At 33.9% G+C, this 22,053-nt stretch overlaps 1 protein-coding gene across 5 annotated transcripts in view; it reads left to right on the top strand.

Moving 5' to 3' along the window:
* ERBB4 (erb-b2 receptor tyrosine kinase 4) overlaps positions 1 to 22,053 on the top strand; it is a 1,197,143-nt gene that overhangs the window by 972,469 nt on the left and 202,621 nt on the right. The gene's annotated exons all lie outside the window — the stretch shown is intronic.

The raw sequence follows: 22,053 nt of genomic DNA, 5'->3' as shown, positions 1-22,053 counted from the left end.
GACTTATGTAATTCTGATTAAAATCAGGCAAAGTATTTAAATAATTAAATAATGATGTTCTAATTACCCCCAGGACTGTAATTATATATGGAAGGAATCTGTATCTTTATTCATCTGCTGAGTAGCCTCTAGAAATATTGTAGTTTTAGCATTTTGGTGTAGTGCAATGATAATAGACCCCATTAGTGTTTCTTACAGAGAAAATGTTGTCACTTGCTCTCCTTAAGTGTTTTAGGATCATATTGGGTGAGAAGAATGATATTGTTTAAGATTATTATCATTATTATAGAGAAACTTTTTTAAAAAAGTGCTTAAATTTTGTCTTCTGCTACCCCATAACAAAATAACATGCTATCCGTTTAAATGAACAACCATTGCCTATCAATATTTTTAGTATAAAAATTATCTGGAAAGTATGTTTACCTATAGCTTGAAAACACTTCTCTGTTCTAAGAATTCACTATTTTAGTATATGCCCATACTTTATTTCTCCCAAATATTCACTTTTTAAGAAATAATGTATGTGTGTTTTAAAACACGGAAAAGAGAGACAAAGGGAGAGAGAGAGAGAGAGAGAAAGAAAGAGAGAGAGAGAGAGAGAGAAGAGAAAGAGAACAGGAATTAAAGCTTTTGCCTTACACATGGTTGACACTGGGTTGATGAGCAACACTACATGTGGTCCCTGAGAACTGCTGGATATGAGTCAAACAAACAAACAAAAAATCAACAACTCTTAATCAGAGTTCAATAATTAGAAATTATAGCTGTTCACCTGATAAGTAGTTTGTGAAGTCATAATTTGGGAGTGAATGCTAACCACTATGGACACAATTTAATCACATGTTCTATGTTCTGATAGTTAAACTCAGTTGACTTGTATCAGACTAAACTAAGAAAGGACACTTGTAAACATAATTATTGAAAGATATATTCAATGAGCTTTAGAGTAAGCATTTTAGTCATTTAGTGATCTTTGTATAATTTAAATTGAGCAATACAGTATAGATTTTTACTTTTTGGACCACCATATTTAATTTGTGCCTAGTCATTATACACACATTTATATTTACATATATATTGCAAATAATTCTCTAGTAGCGCTACATACTCATATTTCCACTTCAAGAGCTTAAAAGTTGGAGTCAACTAAAAATGGCTTTGTGTAATAGTTTGAAGAATATATTGTTTTTGTAAATAAGTGATTTATTGCTTCCTATTTCATAAAAGCTAGAAATTTGTTTTCAATGGGGTATATTGACTCAATGTATATGGCTATTAGCATATAAATTCTTTTTTTTCTGTTTGGGTCACACCCGGCAATGCACAGGGTTTACTCGTGGCTCATGCACTCAGGAATCACTCCTGGCAGTGCTTGGGGGACCATATGGGATGCTGGGGATCGAACCCAGGTTGACCGTATGCAAGGCAAATGCCCTACCCACTGTGCTATCGCTCCAGCCCCTAGCATATAAATTCTTAGATTTTTACTAAGGTTATGTTTTTATTTATTTTTTTAAGGTTATGTTTTTACACCTACTGCCATCTTAAATATTTCTACAGATGGTCTTTAGGAAAGCATTTCCACACTGATATTTTGTTGATCAGGTAATACATTTAAAAATTAAAATTAGAAATATAATCAGGATGAAATTATTTTCTTATGACATTTTATAATATAAGAAACTTGAATTGGTATATATTATTATTTTAATACTTGACAAACCAGAAACTTTTCAGACATGGCCCAACTTTTGTTAGTTTATGTGTTTATAAGGGGCGAGTTTGACCGACCAAGGTTAATTATGGAGCTGAGTTTGCAATTTTAGTTCTTCACATTTCAAACTTTGTTTTATTTAGTTTCTTATTATATATACTCAGGATAGCAAATTATACACATATATTTTCCCATATCTTCCATAATAGAAGCTATTATTGCATTTACAGTTTAACTTATCATTGCTAGAGGGTAGGTTCTAGACTTTTGCTATTAAAAACTACTGCAAGGAAGAACTTATATACTTTTGTATGTGAAGTTACATCAGTAGGATTAACTTCCTTTTGTTGAATTATCAAATCACAGTATAAATACATTTGTAAATAAAAGTTTTGCCACCATAGAGAGTGTTGCATTTAAGACTTCTACGGCAAGATGTGCCATTACTGGTTTTGCCACAATACATACAAAGATAAAGATTGAGTATAGATCCAATCTACTTAATTAAGATTAAGTATAGTAAGAGGTACAGAATGTCATCAAATATGTGAAAATATCTCCTATCTGAAAGTGACAGTTTGTATTACAATGTTCCAATGCACTTTATTTTTCTTATAAAGAAAAAATAATTTTATCACATTTCTGAAAGCTAGAATTCCCCTTCCTCCCAAGGAAAAAAAAAACAAAAAAAATGACAGGGCCTTCTGCCTCAGACTTTTCAAGTATAGAGACTGTTCCTCTTTTCCAACTTTGGCAGTACCTGGTGTGCCTTTGTTAATCGATACATTACTCCCATCCTTCACGGTCGCAGGACCTTCTGACAAACACAATGACATGCTGAATTAGATGTTTACCCTACTTCAACATGGTAAAGGTAAAAGGTAAAGGCCCTCCCGTTAATCATTGATTTGCTCGAGCGGGCCCAGTAACGTCTCCAGTGGAGACTTTGTTGTTACTGTGTTTGGCATATCAAAGATGTCACGGGGAGCTTGCCAGGCTCTGCCGTGCGGGCGAGATACTCTCGGTAGCTTGCTGGGCTCTCCGAGAGGGGCAGAGGAATCGAACTCGGGTCGGCCATGTTGGCTGTGTGCAAGGCAAACGCCCTACCGCTGTGCTATCGCTCCTTAATTTAATTATATATGCAACAACACTAATTTCAGACTGGGCAATTTTTGAAGAAATTTAGATTTCAGAGCAATTTTTTGAAGGACACAATTTAGCTCTTCATAGCATAAAATAAATATTTGCTCAATAGTTAAGCAAGATGAGTCATAATCTGATTTTTTTATCAGTATGGATGAGACTCATTAGAGTGTTATATATCTGAGATGAATAACTAATACCAGATGGAGGCAAAAATATATCTCAAATTTTTAATCATTATTCTGATTTATATCTTAATAAACTTTACTGAGAAACTAAGAAGAAAAAGAACAAACAAACTTCTCTAGGAATCTCTCCTTGTCATTGCATTTGTAGGGAATCTGTGATAAAAGACTCACTATTACATTTGGCATTCTCTTTGATGAGATATGGAGAGAGAAATCAAAGGGAGTATCATGACTGGAAAAGTCAAGTGTCGTTCACAAAATGTGTCTGGAAACCCAAAATATTTGCTCAACAGAGCAATATTAATAGGACAATATTATTTTCTATAGTTTAGGCAATATGGTTACAAATAGTGTTAAAGTTGGGCTGGAGCAATAGTACAAGGTATAGAGTGCTTGTTGTGCATAAGGTCAAACCAAGTTTTATCCTTGACATCACCTATGATTCCCTGAGCCCACTAGGAGTGCTCCTTAAGTGCAGAGCCAGGAATGAACCCTGAGCACTACCTGGTACAACCCCAAAAATAAACAAAAAGAAAAAAGAAAAACCAACTGAAACAAATAAAAAGACCAAGTAGTATTAAAGTTTATTGTATTATGTACAGTTACAGTACCCTACCACCACCAATTTGACCTCTATCCCTACATCACTTCTAGTCTAGTCTTTCCTATCCCTGAAATGCCTATATAATAAATACTAGGACTCATGTTAAACATATGTCAATATAAATATATAAGTAAATGTAGAATAGAATAGCATGAATTCAATATTTTACTCTTGATTTGATAAAAAGTATGTGTCCTTTTAATTAAAAAAAGATAAATATATTTGATGCTGTATGTTTTTCTCATTCTCCTAAAGAGCCTTGAATATAGCACTTTCTTAAAAATCTCAGGGCTAGGATGAAGGAGACGTTACTGGGGCCTGCTTGAGGCAATCGACGAATAACAGGATGGTCGTGATTCGTCGTGATGTTTTTAAAATATATAAAATATAAGAATAATATACTAGATACATTTAAAGTCAGGATATAATCTTGATATAGTATCCTTGATTAGATATAAATTATATCCTTGTTTATATCAGGATATAATCTTGATAGGACTTAAAGATGGAATATGTTATCATGATTCTTATTCATATCTACCCTTTATATGCCAAATTGCTGAAAAAATCTGTAAAATTTTCTAATACATAAAATAGTATATTGCACATAATTTTTTTGATGTAGCATTTTTATATATGATTTTTGAATATAGAGAGACAATACAGGATTTAAGTTTCTTGCCTTGAACCCAACCTATATCTGCTTTAATCCTGGGCATTTTATATTATCCTCTGAGCATCACTGAATTGATCCCTGAGCACAGAATCAGGAGTAAGCCCTAAGGAGAACAAAGTGTGCCCGCCTCCAAATAAACAAAATCTGAAGTATTCCTGTGTTTTTCTATTAAACGTATTGATACTCCAGTCTTATGTTCTTAATGAAAATAATTTTCTTTTAATGTTCAAATGATTGTTCAATAAATTATACAACTCTAACAACAATTGTTTTGTATGGACAGAAAATAATTAGAAACAAGGCAAAAAGTTATTAGAAAATACATGTAATACATTTGAAAATTATTTACTCAACTAAAAGATATTTCAGATTTAAGAAAGCCAAGAATATATTTGGATGTACACCAAAATTAAATATGTAAGTGGTGTGTGTTGAAAACATCAATTTGTAATTGGATCTTCCTTGAGGCTGTTCAGACATGTATGCTAGACAGGACTTTTGCTTTTGCAATTACTTTAAAATTAATGGAAAAAAGAATATCTCTTATATTATCTCTCTTTTCATAATGTATATTTTATTCTTCTCAAGGAAATGCATAGCAAACTAAAAAAATAGAAGTCAAATGTCTTTTGAATAGTTTGAACTCTTCTATTAAAGTAAATCTAGAGAGTTACAATGAAGTAATATGTTTTTGTTTCCAATAAGCCCTTTGAAACTACAGAAATTAAGAGAAAATATTGTTTGGATAATTGATGAAAGATAAGCTCTGTTAACATACTCATCTTTCTTCATCAAATATAGTATGCATATGACCATGTCATATATACAAAGAATTTTTTTCTAGGTTTTTCTGCCTTATTTTTAAAATCAGATGAGATTGGGTACGCTCAGGATGATACATCTAGAGCAATAGCACAGCAGGTAGGGCATTTGACTTGTACGCAGCCAACTGGGGTTCAATTCCTCTATTCCTCTCGGAGAACCCGGCAAGCTACTGAAAGTATCCCGCCATCACAGCAGAGCCTGGCAAGCTCCCCGTGGCGTATTCAATATGCCAAAAACAGTGATAACAATTCTCACAATGGAGACGTTACCAGTGCCCGCTGGAGCAAATTCATGAACAATGGAAGGACAGTGCTACAGTGCTACAGTTTTTAAAATAAGGGTCACATTGAAAGATGCTTGGAGTACAGGGCCATCCTTTGGGATGTCCTGTCTGATAGTGCAAGGTGGACTGAATCAGATAGTCCAGCTCATCCAAGCCAGGGTTTTCAGGCTACACCAGGTGGTGCTACGTCAGTCATAGATTCTGGGGATCAGTGCTCTTATCAAGTGAGCTGTGTCTAGGCTCCTCTATTAAATAATTTATACTAAAAAAATAAAATAAACTCATATACATAGCCATTTGTTACCAAAAATTGTTATATCCTAACTTTCTATAACAGAAACACTGATAAATACAGTTTTACTTGTATTATTTTATTTATTTTTGTTTGTGGAACCATGCCCTGCAGTAATCAGGACTTATTTCTGGTTCGGTGCTCAGAGATCACTCAGGGTGATTTCAGAGAAAATATGCAGTGCCAGGGTCAAACCTGGGTCTACTGTGTGCAAGATAAGTGCCCTAAGCCCTGTACTACATCTCCAACCCTTATTTTCAATAATTTAAGAAAATATAAATATTTAAATCTACAAGCATAAATGGAAAATGATTATATTCTAACTTCAGAGTCTTGGTAATATTAAAACACCCTAAATTATATATTATGCATTGGTGTCAACTTTTAATTTATTATAGGTATACTGAAAATTTTTAAATGTTAAAAATTCATTTTCTACCATTATACTATTTATTAATGGGGCTCTTTGAAAATATTTGTCACATCAAATTACTAAATAAAAAATAGATTTTTAAATCAGTGATGGCTCTAAAACATGAAAATTTATTAAATTATTTTATGAATATAGTGTACAATGCATTCTTACATGTTAAATATGGATGGATATATTATTCTAATCAAAACATGTGTTGTAAAATAAATTATAATTTTTTATTAAAAAATATGCTGCTACTTTGAAGATTTCTTATCACCAATGTGTCAGTATTTATTTTTAAAGTTACCTAAATTTATACAATAATTATCAAGTGAAGATTCAAATATTTCCACCACAGTTTCTAAGAAAGTACTATATGTGTAAAAATGCCTTAATGTTAAGAAGTACTATAACACTGTAGAAATTCTCAAGCACTTGGCTTCTTTAATTATACTTAACATTTAATTGCAGAGTATGCACTTAAAAATCACTGAAGTTGGTTTAGAAGAACCTTTAAATACTTTGCTTTTTCTATTCTTTGATTTTAAAAAATTACATAAATGTCAGATTATGATGTTCCAGTATATGTTTTAACATATCTGTGAATTTTAATTTATATGAATTTCAATTAAAATAGCTAAAAAGGAAAACTTTTATTTTTAATAAGTGCATTTTGCATACTATTTGAAGATTCAATGAATTTGAAGATCTGAATAAATGAATTAATTTACTTTGAATCTAAATAATATATGTAAACATTATCCTAACTAATAATTTTCCAGTTGCTCTGATGAGGCAGACTGAAGTAAATAATTCTTGAGAGTCGAGGAGCCAGAAAAACATTTTCTAATAATTCCAAATTTTCATCATTATGTTTAGTGACTTTAAATTTTAACTTTCCAACTCTTCAAATGATCCTATACATAAGTTCTTTTATAAATACCATCTCTGTTAATTCTATTTCTTAGAGGAAAGGCTTAGATAAAGCATTAGAACTGGAAAATCTGTCAATATTTGCAAAAGGACTTCAGAAAGTCTGGAACCTTGAAATATACTCAATAGCATAAAAATAGTAGAATAGACTCTTAGTTTGTTATGTCTCTATATAAGAGTAAAATACTACAGCTCCTGCTGCTGCTGCTATTACTGCTACCACTACTAAACTCTATAGTAACATTCAGTAGAGGTTAATTATAGCAACAATTAATAGGGGTTACAACCAGATATCACTACGGGATGTGACATTGATAATTGATCACTGTCACTTTTTTTATGGTCTTTAGAATCATTTAGACAAATGGTAAAAAAAAAATACTTCATATGACTTTAAAAGATAGGGAGTTATGTGTGAATAAAGTAATGAGGCAGACTTAACCTGAACATCGGTGAAAAAAACATAGCGATAAAAGTTTAAGGGGTTCATTAAAAAAATAGATATGAGTGATGGGAAGGAAAGTAATGCTTTAACTCCCCCTTCACGGAAGTAAGATTATGATTAATGAACAAAAAATTATTAATTATCTAGAGACACTTTCTTCTTCAAGATTCTCTGTTATTAAGATCCTTGAACTAGGTCATCAAAGAACATGCCCCAGTCAGCAGAACAGAATATAGAGATTAGTAGGACCTTCTAGAAGGTGTCAATATTTATTAGACATGATTTTAATTTCAGAATATTTACATAGCACTCTTGTGTGCTAGAGTTCAGTTACCTATGCTTAGTAGCTTCCCAGAAAATTCCAGGATTTCCAGACACCTTCCCTGTGATTGATTCTGGAGACAGTGGTACCAGATTATATGAGTTTCCTGCTCAAAAGTTATAGCTCTCCCTAATGTTTCTGAAGTCAATACCTCTTTTAAACACTTCTAAGCTGTAGTCCCAGCTTGCCCTAATAGTTTTATGATTTATTGTGTCATTCTTGAAGCTCCGCATTAGGCTATATTTTTGTATTCAGTCTATGTGTCATTCTTTCCCTCTTTAGTTTGAAAGGAAAGAGAAGCAATTGTACTAGATAACTGTTATGAGCCAGCCACTGTGCTAGACCGTTCTATGTATACAATAAGAAGTTGTTAGGCAACATTCACAATTATTATGAACTTCCAATGAACTAGAAGTTTAGACAGTATGAACACTTTAAAGAAATTTTATTATTGAATCACTGTGAGATAAACCCTTACAAAGTTGTTCATGGTTCGGTTTTAGTTATACAGTTCCCACTCATCTCTCCACCAGTGTATGTTTTCCAGCACCTGTGTTCTCAGTTTCCCTCACCTCACCACCAACACCCCCCCCCCAGCCTGCTTCTATGGCAGGTATGTTTATTTGTTCTCTCTCTTCTCTCTCTCTCTCTCTCTCTCTCTCTCTCTCTCTCTCTCTCTCTCTCTCTCGGCTGTCTCCTTATGTGGTTTGCAATACAGATGCTGAAAGCTTATTCAGTATATCCCTTTACCTACTTTTAACAATAAGTTCTTCTCTACCATGATCTTTATCATGTAATAAAAAACAAATCAGACTCTGGAAAAAAGTTACATGGATATTATGAAAAAGATTTGTCCTGACCCATTTCTCCTTAGCATCTGACTTATGGAATATGTATGTATATACATATATATAATGGAATATATATATTCACACTCAAATTTTTGTTTCAACAAAGCTTTTATTTGTATTCATGCATTCATTTTTTTTCAGTTGGGAGGTAATCCCTATATTCAGTGAATTATAGGAGACATCATAAGCATCATAGCTATTTTAGTGTGCAGAATCTAATTTTGCTAAAATGCAAATGCTTCTTCTAAGGCACAACCTACTTTAAAGTACAATATCCGTTTTAATTTTTGTACCTTTGAAGAATATATAGAGTAATCCTCATAACATTGAGAATGAAAATGAATAAAAGAATGGCAAGCTGTCCTTTGTGATCACTCCTAATCCTCTGAGAGTTATTAATACGATTTTAGTTATATAACTAACCATTTTGGTAGCCTATATTGCTGTTTGAGTATTTCTGATGAGGAATGTAATAACTATGAATAAAGCTTTCAAATGACAGGCATTGCAAAAAAAATCAAGATACCATTCCATTTTAAAATATTAGTTAATTTTCAGTGGCTGCTTTCTAGTGCCGATTCAGGATTGGAAGCTTTCTTGCAGAAATTCTTTATGAGGTAGTCCTTTTGCTCTGCTACTTTCTAACCTCCACGCAGTGGGTGTCTGCTCACTAAGACATACATTCCTTTGACTCATGGCCTCCTGAAGCATGACACTGGCAGTAGGGGTCTTTGTGGCACCATACATTTTCTCCCAGGCTTTATTACAGCTCTTTGTACATGAGTGTGTGGTACTATTATTTACTGCTGCAATATTCAACACATAAAAACATAAATAACATTAATGCAGGTTTTAACTAGTGATTGCCTCTAGCTGAATGCCCTTGACATTAGGATCGGTGTAGAATATTAAAATAACATTGACATGAATATTTAATGTAAGAACTTGCATATAAATCGTAACTTCAAATTTAATATATCTGATGGTAATAATTAAGTTCATTATGAAATGTAGAGGAGATAAGAAAGAAATAAAGGATAAAACAAATGATTTCTGTATATGAATTATCATATATGTGCATGAGACTAATAAAGGAGAGCTGGAAACTTAATTAAAGTCACTCACTATTTTATCTTGAATGAACTCACTATTTTATCTTGAATGAATCATAAAGAATGAAATTCCTACTGCATTTTTTTACGGGAGGCATATTTGAAATTATTTTTAGTTATTAAGGAGGGTTTGCTTAGTTTTATTTGTATTTGTAGTTATACTTTCTAGTTTATTTAGGCCTTGGAACCACACCCAGAAGTCTTCAGGGCTTACTCTTGGGTTTGCCCTCTGGAACCACTCTTGGCGAGGCTCGGGGGATCATATTGGGTATTGGGGATCAAATCCTGACTGGTTGTATGTAAGGCAGATACCCTACTGCTATTTTGTATCTCCAGCCCCATTAATGGTTTATAAATCAGCTTTTTTAGATTAATGGGCCGTTTATGCAGATTGTAGGACAGAAAATTTCTTCCTTTAAAGATGTGGTATCTAGGAAAACAGAATTTACTATTAATTCCACAAACTATACAAAATAGCAAACAATGAAGTCCTAAGTTATTAAATAAGAGCTATTAGGCCAAAGAGTTGGTTCAGTAGATAAGGCACTTGCATGTGGCTGAATCAGCTTCTTTTAGTGCACAAATATGGTGTCAGAAGTGTCAGGAGTCAATCCTGAGTAAAAAGTTAGCAGTTAACCCCAAGCAAAGCCAGGAGTGTATGTGTGTGTGTGTGTGTGTTAGTGTGTGTATGTGTGTGTGTGTGTGTGTGTGAGAGAGAGAGAGAGAGAAAGACATTCTTACAAAAATTATTAGGGGGAAACCCTGAGCAAAGCCAGGTGAGTGTGTGTGCATATGTATGTATGCATGTGTGCGTGAGAAAGAGCACTATTACAAAAATTTATAAATACTTATCTAGTTTAAATCAATCACATTTAATTTTTAATTCTATTGCTTGAGAATTCCTAATATTAAGTTCTCTTTTCCACAAATAAAGGTATTAGTTTGTTATAGTTCATTTACACAAAGGATGTTTAACATTTTAGCAATGGGGGATTAATTTTAAGTAGCTAGGGGTAAATTGTGATCACTTGACTTATCAAAAAAGGATAGTATTGGGGCTGGAGCAATAGCACAGCAGGTAGAGCATTTGTCTTGCATGCGACCGACCTGGTTTCATTTCCCAGCATCCCATATGGTCCCCTGAGCACCGCCAGGAGTGATTCCTGAGTGAAGGAAGAGTCAGGAGTAAACCCTGTGCATCGCCGGGTGTGACACAAAAAAAAAGGGGAAAAAAAGGATAGTATTAGAATGACACTCCATGAAGATCTAATTAATGTGCAAATACTATTACTGATAGTTAAGTTACTATTTTTCAACATTCCCCCTATGATAGCTTTTTCTGAGTATGTTTTCTGTTTGTGCCACTCTCCCCATTTCCTACTGGTTGGCCTCCTGGTGTCCTGCTTTGCCCCCATAGATGTGATTTTTACCTCTGACACCTTTGGAATATGTTGTAGGTCCACAGTTAAGAAACATTGTTAGGAAACTAAACAGCCCGGATATCAACACAGTCTAGCAAGTGATTTAGCAGCTATTGGTAGATTCTAAGGAGACACAATGGTGGAAACTATCTTGACCACGAATATAATATCAAAATAAATTCATATTCTTTCATGAATATTTAACAACCTTAGGTTCTTGGAAATTGCTTATCTTTTTCAAACTTGACTTATAAATTAATTAATATAATTATATCTGCTAGAAAAGATTGTTCTGTGAAATAAAAGAGCATATAAGTACAATCAATATAATCATGCCCTTGGACAATTTAAAAAGTAGAAGTTATTGTCATAAAATTGAATTCTTTTATAGTGACTTTAGAATAACCATAATTGTGTTTATTAAACACTAGAGAGCTACAGGTGAAGCCAATATATAGTTTAGCCAACAGATTAAACAACTATTTGTAGAAATTGATTGTAAATTATAGAGGAAAGAATAAAATGAATATGGACATTATTTCCAAACATAAAATTTTGTTCTTTATAGAGATAGAATCTACAATCTCAAAAGAAAGTATTCTAATTGTAGTGTATTTGTGTTTTCTTCTTTGGTTAGCCTATGTCCTCTACTGAAGATCTTTGCTAATCTTGTTCTTCTGTAGAGTTCTGACATGTTAACTGTAGATATCGCCATGATTCTCTCTGAAAACATTGTAAGATTAAGCTTTATTCTGCAAGTTATCATCCCTTTCTTGCAGTTTTCAACTGCAAGAATCAGTCAGCACTTGTCTCTATCATCTATTTTAGTCCCTATTACTATTTATTATTAATACTGTTAGCTTGGTTACTATTTGTTATAGAACACATGAATGTAGCCTTGGACACTTTCTCTTTCAACTCCATAAACAACTTTTTGACCTTTTCTATCACTTCATGAATATTTTATGTCAAAGTCATGGAAAGCTGTTGCTAGTTCTTCTTGGGCTTAAATGGGTTAAAAAAAACCTTCCTAAAGTGCTGACAGAAAACTGTAAAATTCAGTCAATTACTCTGTCTTTCGTATCCAGTGTCCTTACAGGACTTTAATTGGTCAAAGTAGTGTGATTATTCAGAATTTTCACCATGACTTTACCACTCAACTACTTCTTTCATTTTGAGCACAACTGGCTTAATACAAATGATAATTATCTAACACTATTTATTAGCTAGTATGAGAGTCTATGTCTAACAATCAGCTTTTGCACCTTACATATTCATTTTAAATAAATCAATAGTATTTGTGTTTTTAGTTTGAAAAAAGATAGAATATCCAAACTTAATATGGTTTAGTAACAACCTTAAATGTTAACATAGGCATAAAATCAAATAAAAGGACTTAGTCATACTTTTACATCCTAATACATTCGTTTTTATTGGCTATCTACTCAATGGCTTGGATATCTAATCAAGTTATTGACTAGATAAGGATTTTGAGTCTTCATCTGATGCATGCGCAAAAAGGAATAGGTTTATTATAGGTTTTGTCATAATTACCAGGACCTTGATGAATCAAATAAAAAACATAGCATATTAATATGGAAAATATTACATAACGGTTATTCTGGAATACATATTTATGAAATTAAGATGCTGATGAGGCTTCACATACTTAGAAATGTCAGAGAGAAATCTATCACAATGTGATGTTTTTTGCCATCATTGACCTAATCTTGAATTTTTACAAATAAGTAATAGGCAGTTAACTTATCTAAAATGAATTCATCAGAATAATCTCAGCAGGAATCACAATTTATCTAAACTGGAAATGTGGAAGAGTTTCTCAAAGAACTTTTGACAAGGTATAGATGTGGTAGAGGAATATAAAACTTAAGAAGCATTTCTAATAGTAAGATGAATAACTGAACTGGTAAATCTGAAGGAGATCAGGGAAAATTTTATCCTAATGACAGCAACTGTGGCCATTTGCATTTGTGGGGGGGGGGGGGGGAGAGAGATTGAAATAACTTCACTCCTATCTCTTCAATATACTGTTGTTTACTATTCATTGGTTCATTCTATGGAAACCAAAAAGGGTTTCTATTTTCATCTATCTGTGCCAGTTTTACTGAACATGTTACAGAGAGAAAAATATGGGGAATGAATTTGGAGACATGAAAGAAATTTGGAAAGTAGTCCTACAGTCCATTAGTATCATTGCTGAGAGCACAGTTGACTTTTCTTCATTACAAAGTTGACTGCAGTTTTCAACATACGAACATTTAGAAAATGCTTTTGAGTGTATGTCATGGTAAAGAGCTTCTGTGAAGCACTACAAAATTCCAAAGGATATTTTTGTGAAGATATTGTAAAAAATGGGCTAGAATTGACAAGTCAGCATTCTTTTTACAATAATATGAGCCTTAATTTAAGTAGGAGTCAGAATGAACATATATAGAGGACTCTAAATTTGATCTCTATTAGAATAAATGATTAATAGGGTTAATCTATTAGATATGGTAATCTATTAGATATGGATTAGAACTGAAAATAATAGAAATGATGGTGAAAAATTTAGACAGAAAAATTTTAATGAAATTAAAAGAACTATTGCGGACTCAAGCGGGCCCAGTAACGTCTCCATTGGAGACTTTGTTGTTACTGTGTCTGGCATATCGAATACTCTTGGTAGCTTGCCGGGCTCTCCGAGAGGGGCGGAGGAATCGAACTCGGGTCGGCCATGTTGGCCGCCTGTAAGGCGAACGCCCTACCCGCTGTGCTATCGCTCCCGGCAAGCTACCGAGAGTATTCGATATGCCAGACACAGTAACAACAAAGTCTCCAATGGAGACATTACTGGGCCCGCTCGAGCAAATCGACGATCAACGGGAGGGCCTTTACTTTACTTTACTTTACTTTACTTTATTGCGGACTAGTGAGAGAGTACAGAGGGTAAGACGCTGGCCAATCTGGGTTCAACCCCTGGCACTTTATGTGGTCCGTTAAGCACATATAGGAATGATTTCTGAATGTAGAGCTATGCTTGATATGCCCCCAAAACAAAAATTAATTTTTTTAAATTACTAAATTTTATATTAAAGCAATGATCACTGTCACTGTCACTGTCCTCCTGTTGTTCATCAATTTTCTCAAGCAGGCTCAGTAATGTCTCCATTGTGACAATTGTTACTGTGTTTGGCATATCGAATACATCATGGGTAGCTTGCCAGGCTTTGCAATGATCCGATTCAGATATTTATTATGTGCCTAAAATTTGAAATCTGTCTCTCACAAAATAATTAGCATTTAGAAGAGTTAAATCTGGAAGCAATGTAGGATGAGAATGGATGGAACATAATAATGATTTAGTTCTTAACAAATTGCATTATATTCTGACTAAAGGCCAGTATGCTCTATATAAATTTTGATAATATGGCAACTAACATAATAAACTAATATTACTGTTTTCAGAGAAATCCTAGAAACAGCAGATAGCTAACAGAAAACTCAAATAAAATGGGGTTGGTTTTATAATATGCTATATATGTAAATATGCAACATGTATATATATACACACATACAAACACAGATATATATACATATATATATATATAAAGTTCTACCAGTGACCATTTAGGAATGATAGTTAAAATTAGAGGACTGGAAGTAAAAGCTTGAAACATAGCAAAGTAATATCATTGATATTGTATTCTACACTGTCAACAGCAATACTGTTTTAAATGCTTCAAAATAACTCAGAGAGTGAAAACCTATAAAATTTCGCATCTTGTTACATATATTTTTAAAACCTTGCATATTTCTTAAAGTTATGAGATTTTTATGTGCAAAAGATTATATACAAAAGCAAAGCATATTAGATATCAAGTCATGGAAGGGTTTTTCTATAACTAAGTCATTGAAGAAAAGGAACAGATATCAATAAGTATAAGGAAAGTACTCAGAAACTAAAGTTTTAGAATAGGAAAAATATTGACATCATCTTCTGAGAGATTTTCAAAAGGCATGGTGTTCAGTGAAGTAAAATACAGCACAATCAAGACACACACACATATATTTCTATATTTATTTCTAGATATTTACTTATATATATATATTTCTAGATATAGATTAATTAACAAGAAGACTCATTATCAATTGAATGAAGGTCATTGACAACTTTTTAATGAGTAATTAAATAGTATAATTTCAGGAAAATTGTAGAAAAATTAGAAAGTAATGCAGAATAAAGGACCATAGAAAGAAGAATATATGGTGTGAATAGTAATTCAACCCTACTAGAGAATGACACAGCAAAGGAATTTTAACTTTTAGGACATGGGCTATCTAAATGTATTGTGATGATATTTGTAAAATGATAACAGAACACACTAATTATCCATGTGGTACAAAATAAATCTTGTAAAAGTAATAATGTTATTACTTTGTTTCTACCTGGAGATATAGATCATAGTAAATGTAATCAAGAATCAAAAATAAATGAAAATTAACAGAGGTGGTTATTTTGAGAGAAAAGATTGGGAGATTTGGACCAAATCCCCATGAATCTATATGTTTCTCTAATAATATTTAAAAGTTTGATAGTGTAGATTGTATTATTTGCTTATGAGTCAGAAATGGAAAAACATTATTGTAAAGAGAAAAAAAGTTATTTAAAATGGTCTATTATTAGAAGGATTGCACTCATTTGTGGAATATAAAGTAACAGAATGGGAGATCAACACCCAAGGATAGTAGAGATAAGGACCAGGAGGATTCCTCCATGGCTTGGAAGCTGTCCTCACATGCTGAGGGAAAAGGCAGCTCAGATAGAGAAGGGACCACTAAGTAAAGGATGCTTGGAGAGCCCGCTCAGGGTGGGAGATGTGTGCTGAAAGTAGATATAGACCAAACATGATGGCCACTTATTATCTGCATTGCAGACCACAACACCCAAAAGGGGAGAGAGAGCAAAAGGAAATGCCCTGCCACAGAGAAGGAGAATGGGGTAGGATGGGGTGGGGTGGCAGGAGGGATACTGGGATCATTGGTGGTAGAGAATGGGCACTGGTGGAGGGATGGTACTCAATCATTGTATGACTGAAACGTAAGCATGAAAGTTTGTTTAAGTCTGTAATTTTACCTCATGGTGATAAATTTTTTAAAAAGCTCTATTGTAGGGGTTCACATCAGAATTGAGTCCAAAATAGCAAAAAAAGAAGCATAGAAGCATATTGGAAACCAGACATTAAAGGGGTTTTAAATCTGGGGAGATGCTTCAAGTGGTAATTTAGTCCTAGCATCACTTCTCCACCACTAGAGCCTCCAGAAACAGCCCTGGTGGCCCTCAAGCACCATTAACTGTCTGTCCCCAGGGGATTCCACACAGCAGAGTTTGAGTGACCTGACTTCAGAACCCTACACTACTGCCATGTGTGATCCCAAAACAGAAATGCAATCTTCTTCCAGGTGATTGCAGGATCTCTCATGATCTCAGCTCTTGCTACAATATCAGTATCATCCCATGTCATTCTAGCTCCTGCCAAATTCCAGAGTCCTTTTATTGTTTCCAAAACTTGCAATCTCTTGGGCTCCTTCCTCTTATATTGCTATCAATTCCTAATAACTTGGATCTCTGGACACATTTCCTTATCTAAATTACAACTACATCTACCATTTTATTATTTATCCTATGAGTATCTTTATTTTTGTCTCTTAATATAATGTATATTTATTCACACAGTTGTTTATATTTATTCACAGAGTATTTTTGTCTCTTAATATAATTATATTTATTCACACATTTATTGGATTTATTGTTCATTATTTCTAACAGTAGAATGAAGACTCCACTATAAATCACTGTACGAGGTTCATAGCAGATCCTCAGCAAATACTTTTATGTGAGTGAACATAGAGCAAAAGGGTAGGGAAATATACAGAGGATGGTAGGAAACTGATGAAATTTGGAGTTGGGACAGAGTGAAGCAATAAGTAGAATTTAACCTAAGAAAAATCTTTCAGTTTTTTTTTTCATAGGATAGCAGTGCTTAGGAATACCTAAATCCAATATAGAACCATCCATACAATGAGGTAACAGTGCAAAATGGAAATGAGGAAGGCACAGCAATAACATTGGGGCTAAGGAACAATCCTGGTTCATTTCCCCAGCACAATAGATGACATTGTGCACTGGCAAGAATGATTCCTGAGCAAGGGCCAGGTTAGTCCTGGGCATCAACTACTCCCTGCATCTTGACTGTTAAAATCCCCCTCTACCACCCTGCCCAATATGCCAGACACTAGAAAGAATTACAAAGGCCTCTGAGTAATGTAGGCAAACCGATGACATATTAGTTCAGCCTAATTTGAATTCACCTGCTTGCCCAAGTAAATATTTATTCTAAACATGAAAGAACAGATACAGTTTTATTTTACTTTATTTTTCATTATCTGCATTCTGTCTGCAGAAAACAGTTCTGTAGAACATTATAATGAATCAGTCATTTCATTTCTTATCACTATCATCATTATATTCTTTGTTTTCATCACTGTCACCCTCACTATCCATCAGAAAAGCTCTGACTTCAAGCATCCCCAAATTTGATGACTTGAATTCAGCACATTTTACATGTCTCAATGAATTGTCTTTTCTTTTAACTTACCCACCTTTGGATTTTCCTTGTCTCACATTCAATGAGATTTTTCCCCTTTATTCAAAAATCTGTAAGAAATAATAAGGCTGTGGAAGTTAGTCTAAAGCTAATCTTATTTTAAAAAAATATATTTTTGCTCACTTTTTTTCTTGTTTATAAAACCATCAAGTACAATAAATGAGAAGACAAGTTTAAGTGGCAAAGTATAAACACCTGAAGGCCGGACAAAATGATATCATAATGTGACAAATGATATTGTTCACTTTTATTATTTTTCAAAAAAAAGTCCTCCCTTGCACCAGAAATAGAGATACAATAGAAGAGACTAGAGAATAATGACACACATGCTTCAGAATCTCTTCCTGTGGTTCGGTAGCCACTTGGTACTTAAGAAAATGTCCTTATTCAATCCACACCTCAGTATTAAGAAAAATGTTCTTGCTTTAGAAATTTCAGTATAGTACCTGTTACATGCTTTTTCTTTGTCCAGTGAGAAAATTCTTTAGTTCGCCTACCAAAAATTTTTATAAAGCCTTGGGAAAAACAAAGGTAGTATAATTTTATTTCTGGAAAAATAGATAATGCGCTTGTCAACTTGTATTTATTCCAATGTCCTACAGGAACATTTTTCAGTGACAGTAACAAAGATTTTAAAATTGCTTCCCTAGGCCCCACACAGAGATAGGTAACAGAGGACATCATTAATTTTAACAGAGTAATTTATTGAAACTCAACACGCCATTATTATAATATTGGAATTTTTTCCCTTTTCATCCTGCTCATCACTCTAAATGAATCCACATTCTTTTTTCTTTATCTACTCCCCTATCCCCCCAAAAAGCCATCTGCTATTTCCTTTATGAAAAAATAAAACCTACAATTAGTGTCTTGTTCATCCTTTCTCAAAAAAAAAAAGAGAACTATTATGCAAATACTCTGCAATTTAGTTTCCGAATACTCTTTGTAGTGTGATGAGCAATTTTCCTTAGTACAGCCCCAGCTTTTTTGCCAGGACTTACTAATAGAATTTTTAAGAGAAATTTCAGTGACTTCTTTTACCCTATTCTGATGTAAACCTTTCAAATGCATATTTAGAATGGAATTATCATTATCCCTTGAGTTGTAAAATTTTTAAAAATGGGTTTATATATCTATTCTAAATAAGAAGTCTACAGTGACCTTAGGATGCTTCTTGTACCTTAAATGAGAGTGTTTATTTATCTTAAGAAATAGCATGTGTCAAATAATGCTCTCAGGAAATCAGAGACACATGTTTGCTTTGGCTTTTGCTGAGAGCGTATTGTACTAGAGGGTGGTTAACCTGTAAATGCAGATCTGCTGTTTGTTTTTAGATGGCCCACGGTAACCAACATATTTTTTTATCTAATTTACTTGATACAGCTCGTATTGGGTATTTGGCTATCTTCTTGTTAACAAGATATGAATGTACTGTTCAAAGTATTGATAGAACCAAACTTAAACTTGTAATATTTGGGGGGATGGAGCAATAGTACAGGAAGCAGGGTGCTTGCCTTGCATGGGGTCAACCCAGGTTGGATGTGCACCTCATGTGTCCTCCAAGCCAGCTAGAAGTTACCCTTGAATGTAAGCTCTGAGTACTTCTGTATGTGTCTCCAACCTTCTTCCCCCAATAAATAACAATATTTTTTATAACTACCAGCAATAGAACAAAAGTACAAATCAAAAATCTAGAGTCCTAGTACTGATCTTACTATTTACCCTTCCTATCATCCGGGACAGTTGAGTTTTTCCATTTTTTATTTTTATTTTATAACTGAAGATTACCAGCTCCTTTTTTTTTTGGTAGGGTTCTAATGATGAACAAAGCACTATTTCATGCTACTGTCCTTGCAGTCGATTGTAGAGAAGCAATTGATAGAGATGTTTTAAGTTTTGTTTTTCCCCCAGTAGACTTGCTTTGGAAGATATGTATGGACTTCTAGATTCATATATAGACATAACTACTTAAGTGGAAGGCCAGAAAATCTGAACTTGCTAAGGTGCAGTTATAAAACCAAATGGGGAAAATTTAATTTAAATTCTTATAAAATAAATTTGAATGAATTATCAAGCTCGTATTACATATCTAGTTGCCGATCCTGGTTCCTGATTAAATTATCTTTTTAATGAGGTGCTATCCTTGTTTGTTGGTGTGCATTCATATTGTTTTGTGTGGGTTCATTAAAGGACCCATCTGGTTCTGTCATCATTTAAGAAGCATAGGAACAGCTTAATTAAAAAGAGGAACTTTCTTGACTTGAAAACAAGTTGGGAAGGACTCCCACCAGTACAGACTTCAGAGAGCTTCAAAGAGAGGGAATAGGAACTGGTTTTATGCTCAATAGAGACAGAATAACATAACTGTTTATACATATCCTAAGAGTTTACCTGGATGTTAACATCTATTCATGAGGATAACAGTGAGCATGAACCTTTGAGGAACATACCATGAACATACATGTCAAGTATAGAGAATTTTGGAGAAATATGATGGGGATATGTGTTTCAGCAATGAAGAGCAAGGAGACTAGAATTTAAAAGGGTTTTCTATGTGATGTCTCCGGTGACTAATCCTGTCTGGCTAGCCCTTACCAATGCAAAATCAACCTTAAAGTTCTGCCTTGGCTCAGAACTTTATACTTCTGAGACTATAGAACATAATGGAAAGCTTCTCTGAACGAACATATGTTCTCACAATCTACAAAAAACAAACCTCCAAAAGTATGTTTGATTCTTTACCCTCACCCCTCACAGAGTCCTAATTTTCAAGAGGAGGGTTCATAGAGATAGTACAGTGGGTAGGGCATGTGCCTTGCATTTGACTGATCTAACTTCCATTGCTGACATGCCATATGGGGTTCCGTGAGCCCTGCTGCAATGATCCTGGAATGCAGAGCCAGGAGTAAGCCCTGAACACAGTTGGGTGTGATCCTAGAACCAGACAAATGCATTTTCAGGATGAAAGACAAGAAACAAAGTTGTGGAACACTATGGAAGTTCAGTATTAAATAATGACTAATTATTATTATAGAATACATTATAGTTAGTTTAGTTTGGATAGCATCCCTATGTGTTTTTTCCTTTGTAGTCATATTGGTTTGCTCTATTTCAAATATTTACTGAGGGATCAAAGAGATAATACAGTGGGTACATGCTTGCCTTGTATGCAGCTGACTTGGAATTGATAATTGGCAACAATAGCATATGATCACTAAATATAGCCAGGGTTGAATTCTGAACAAAGAGCCAGGAGTAATTCCCTGAGAATAGCTGGGTTTGACCCTAAACTGGAGCAAAACAAAAAAGATAGATAGATAGATAGATAGATAGATAGATAGATAGATAGATAGATAAATTGTTTAATAAATACAATGAAAACAACTCTACTTCAGGGCTTTAGATTAAAAGCCCAACTCAAATTTCTGTCTTTGAGTATACAGAAACTCAAAGGAACTTTCAAGGAACTTTTTCCTTATAGTTTGGAATAAAATTAGCTGTCTCATATCCAGTAATAAACCATCTCAGTTGCATTTATTCTTGAATCTGTACTGTCCTTTCTTACTAGCCCTGACAGCCCCTCTTACCAACCCCATCCAGGAGTGACTGTGTGACTGAATTACTGACAGGCCCTACCCAGGACCGATGACTAGTTCTAGCCAAGCAAGCCTAAGACCTTTCAGGAGGCGCTAAAAGATGTTGCCTCTTGGTGTTTGCCACTGTTGGTCTGTCAGAAGTAGGCAATAAGTCCTTCCTTGTCCTCAGAGTCTTGCAGGGAAGTGAGCTCAGCACAGAAGCAAAAAGGTGCTTTCCCCATGGGTGACCATGGGGGTGGACATTTGAGAAACTAATTGAATTAGAAGTGATCTGGAAGACAATAATGTTATCTTCTGCCAAGAAATTCTCAAAAAAACAAAGTCTTTGTTTGGCTTAGCACCATTTTCCCACCTTATTTCTTCTGTTTGGTCTTATATATTTCCCTCCTTTATAAAATACTGCTCTTCTCTTCCTAACTCAAATAATAAAATATTATACATCACAAAAACACCAGTTGAATTCAGTAAATCCATCTGACAGAGTCCATTATAACACAAGCTTTTTAAACTTTTCTGAACCCAGCACCATTTATATAGTAGTGGAAGTTAAAGTCCCCTCAAACCT

This window comes from Sorex fumeus, unplaced genomic scaffold (assembly GCF_029834395.1).
Source record: "Sorex fumeus unplaced genomic scaffold, SorFum_2.1 ptg000014l, whole genome shotgun sequence".
Classification (NCBI taxonomy): domain Eukaryota; kingdom Metazoa; phylum Chordata; class Mammalia; order Eulipotyphla; family Soricidae; genus Sorex; species Sorex fumeus.
The sequence above is the reverse complement of the archived record's forward strand: the minus strand, read 5'-3'. Positions and strand labels throughout refer to the sequence as shown.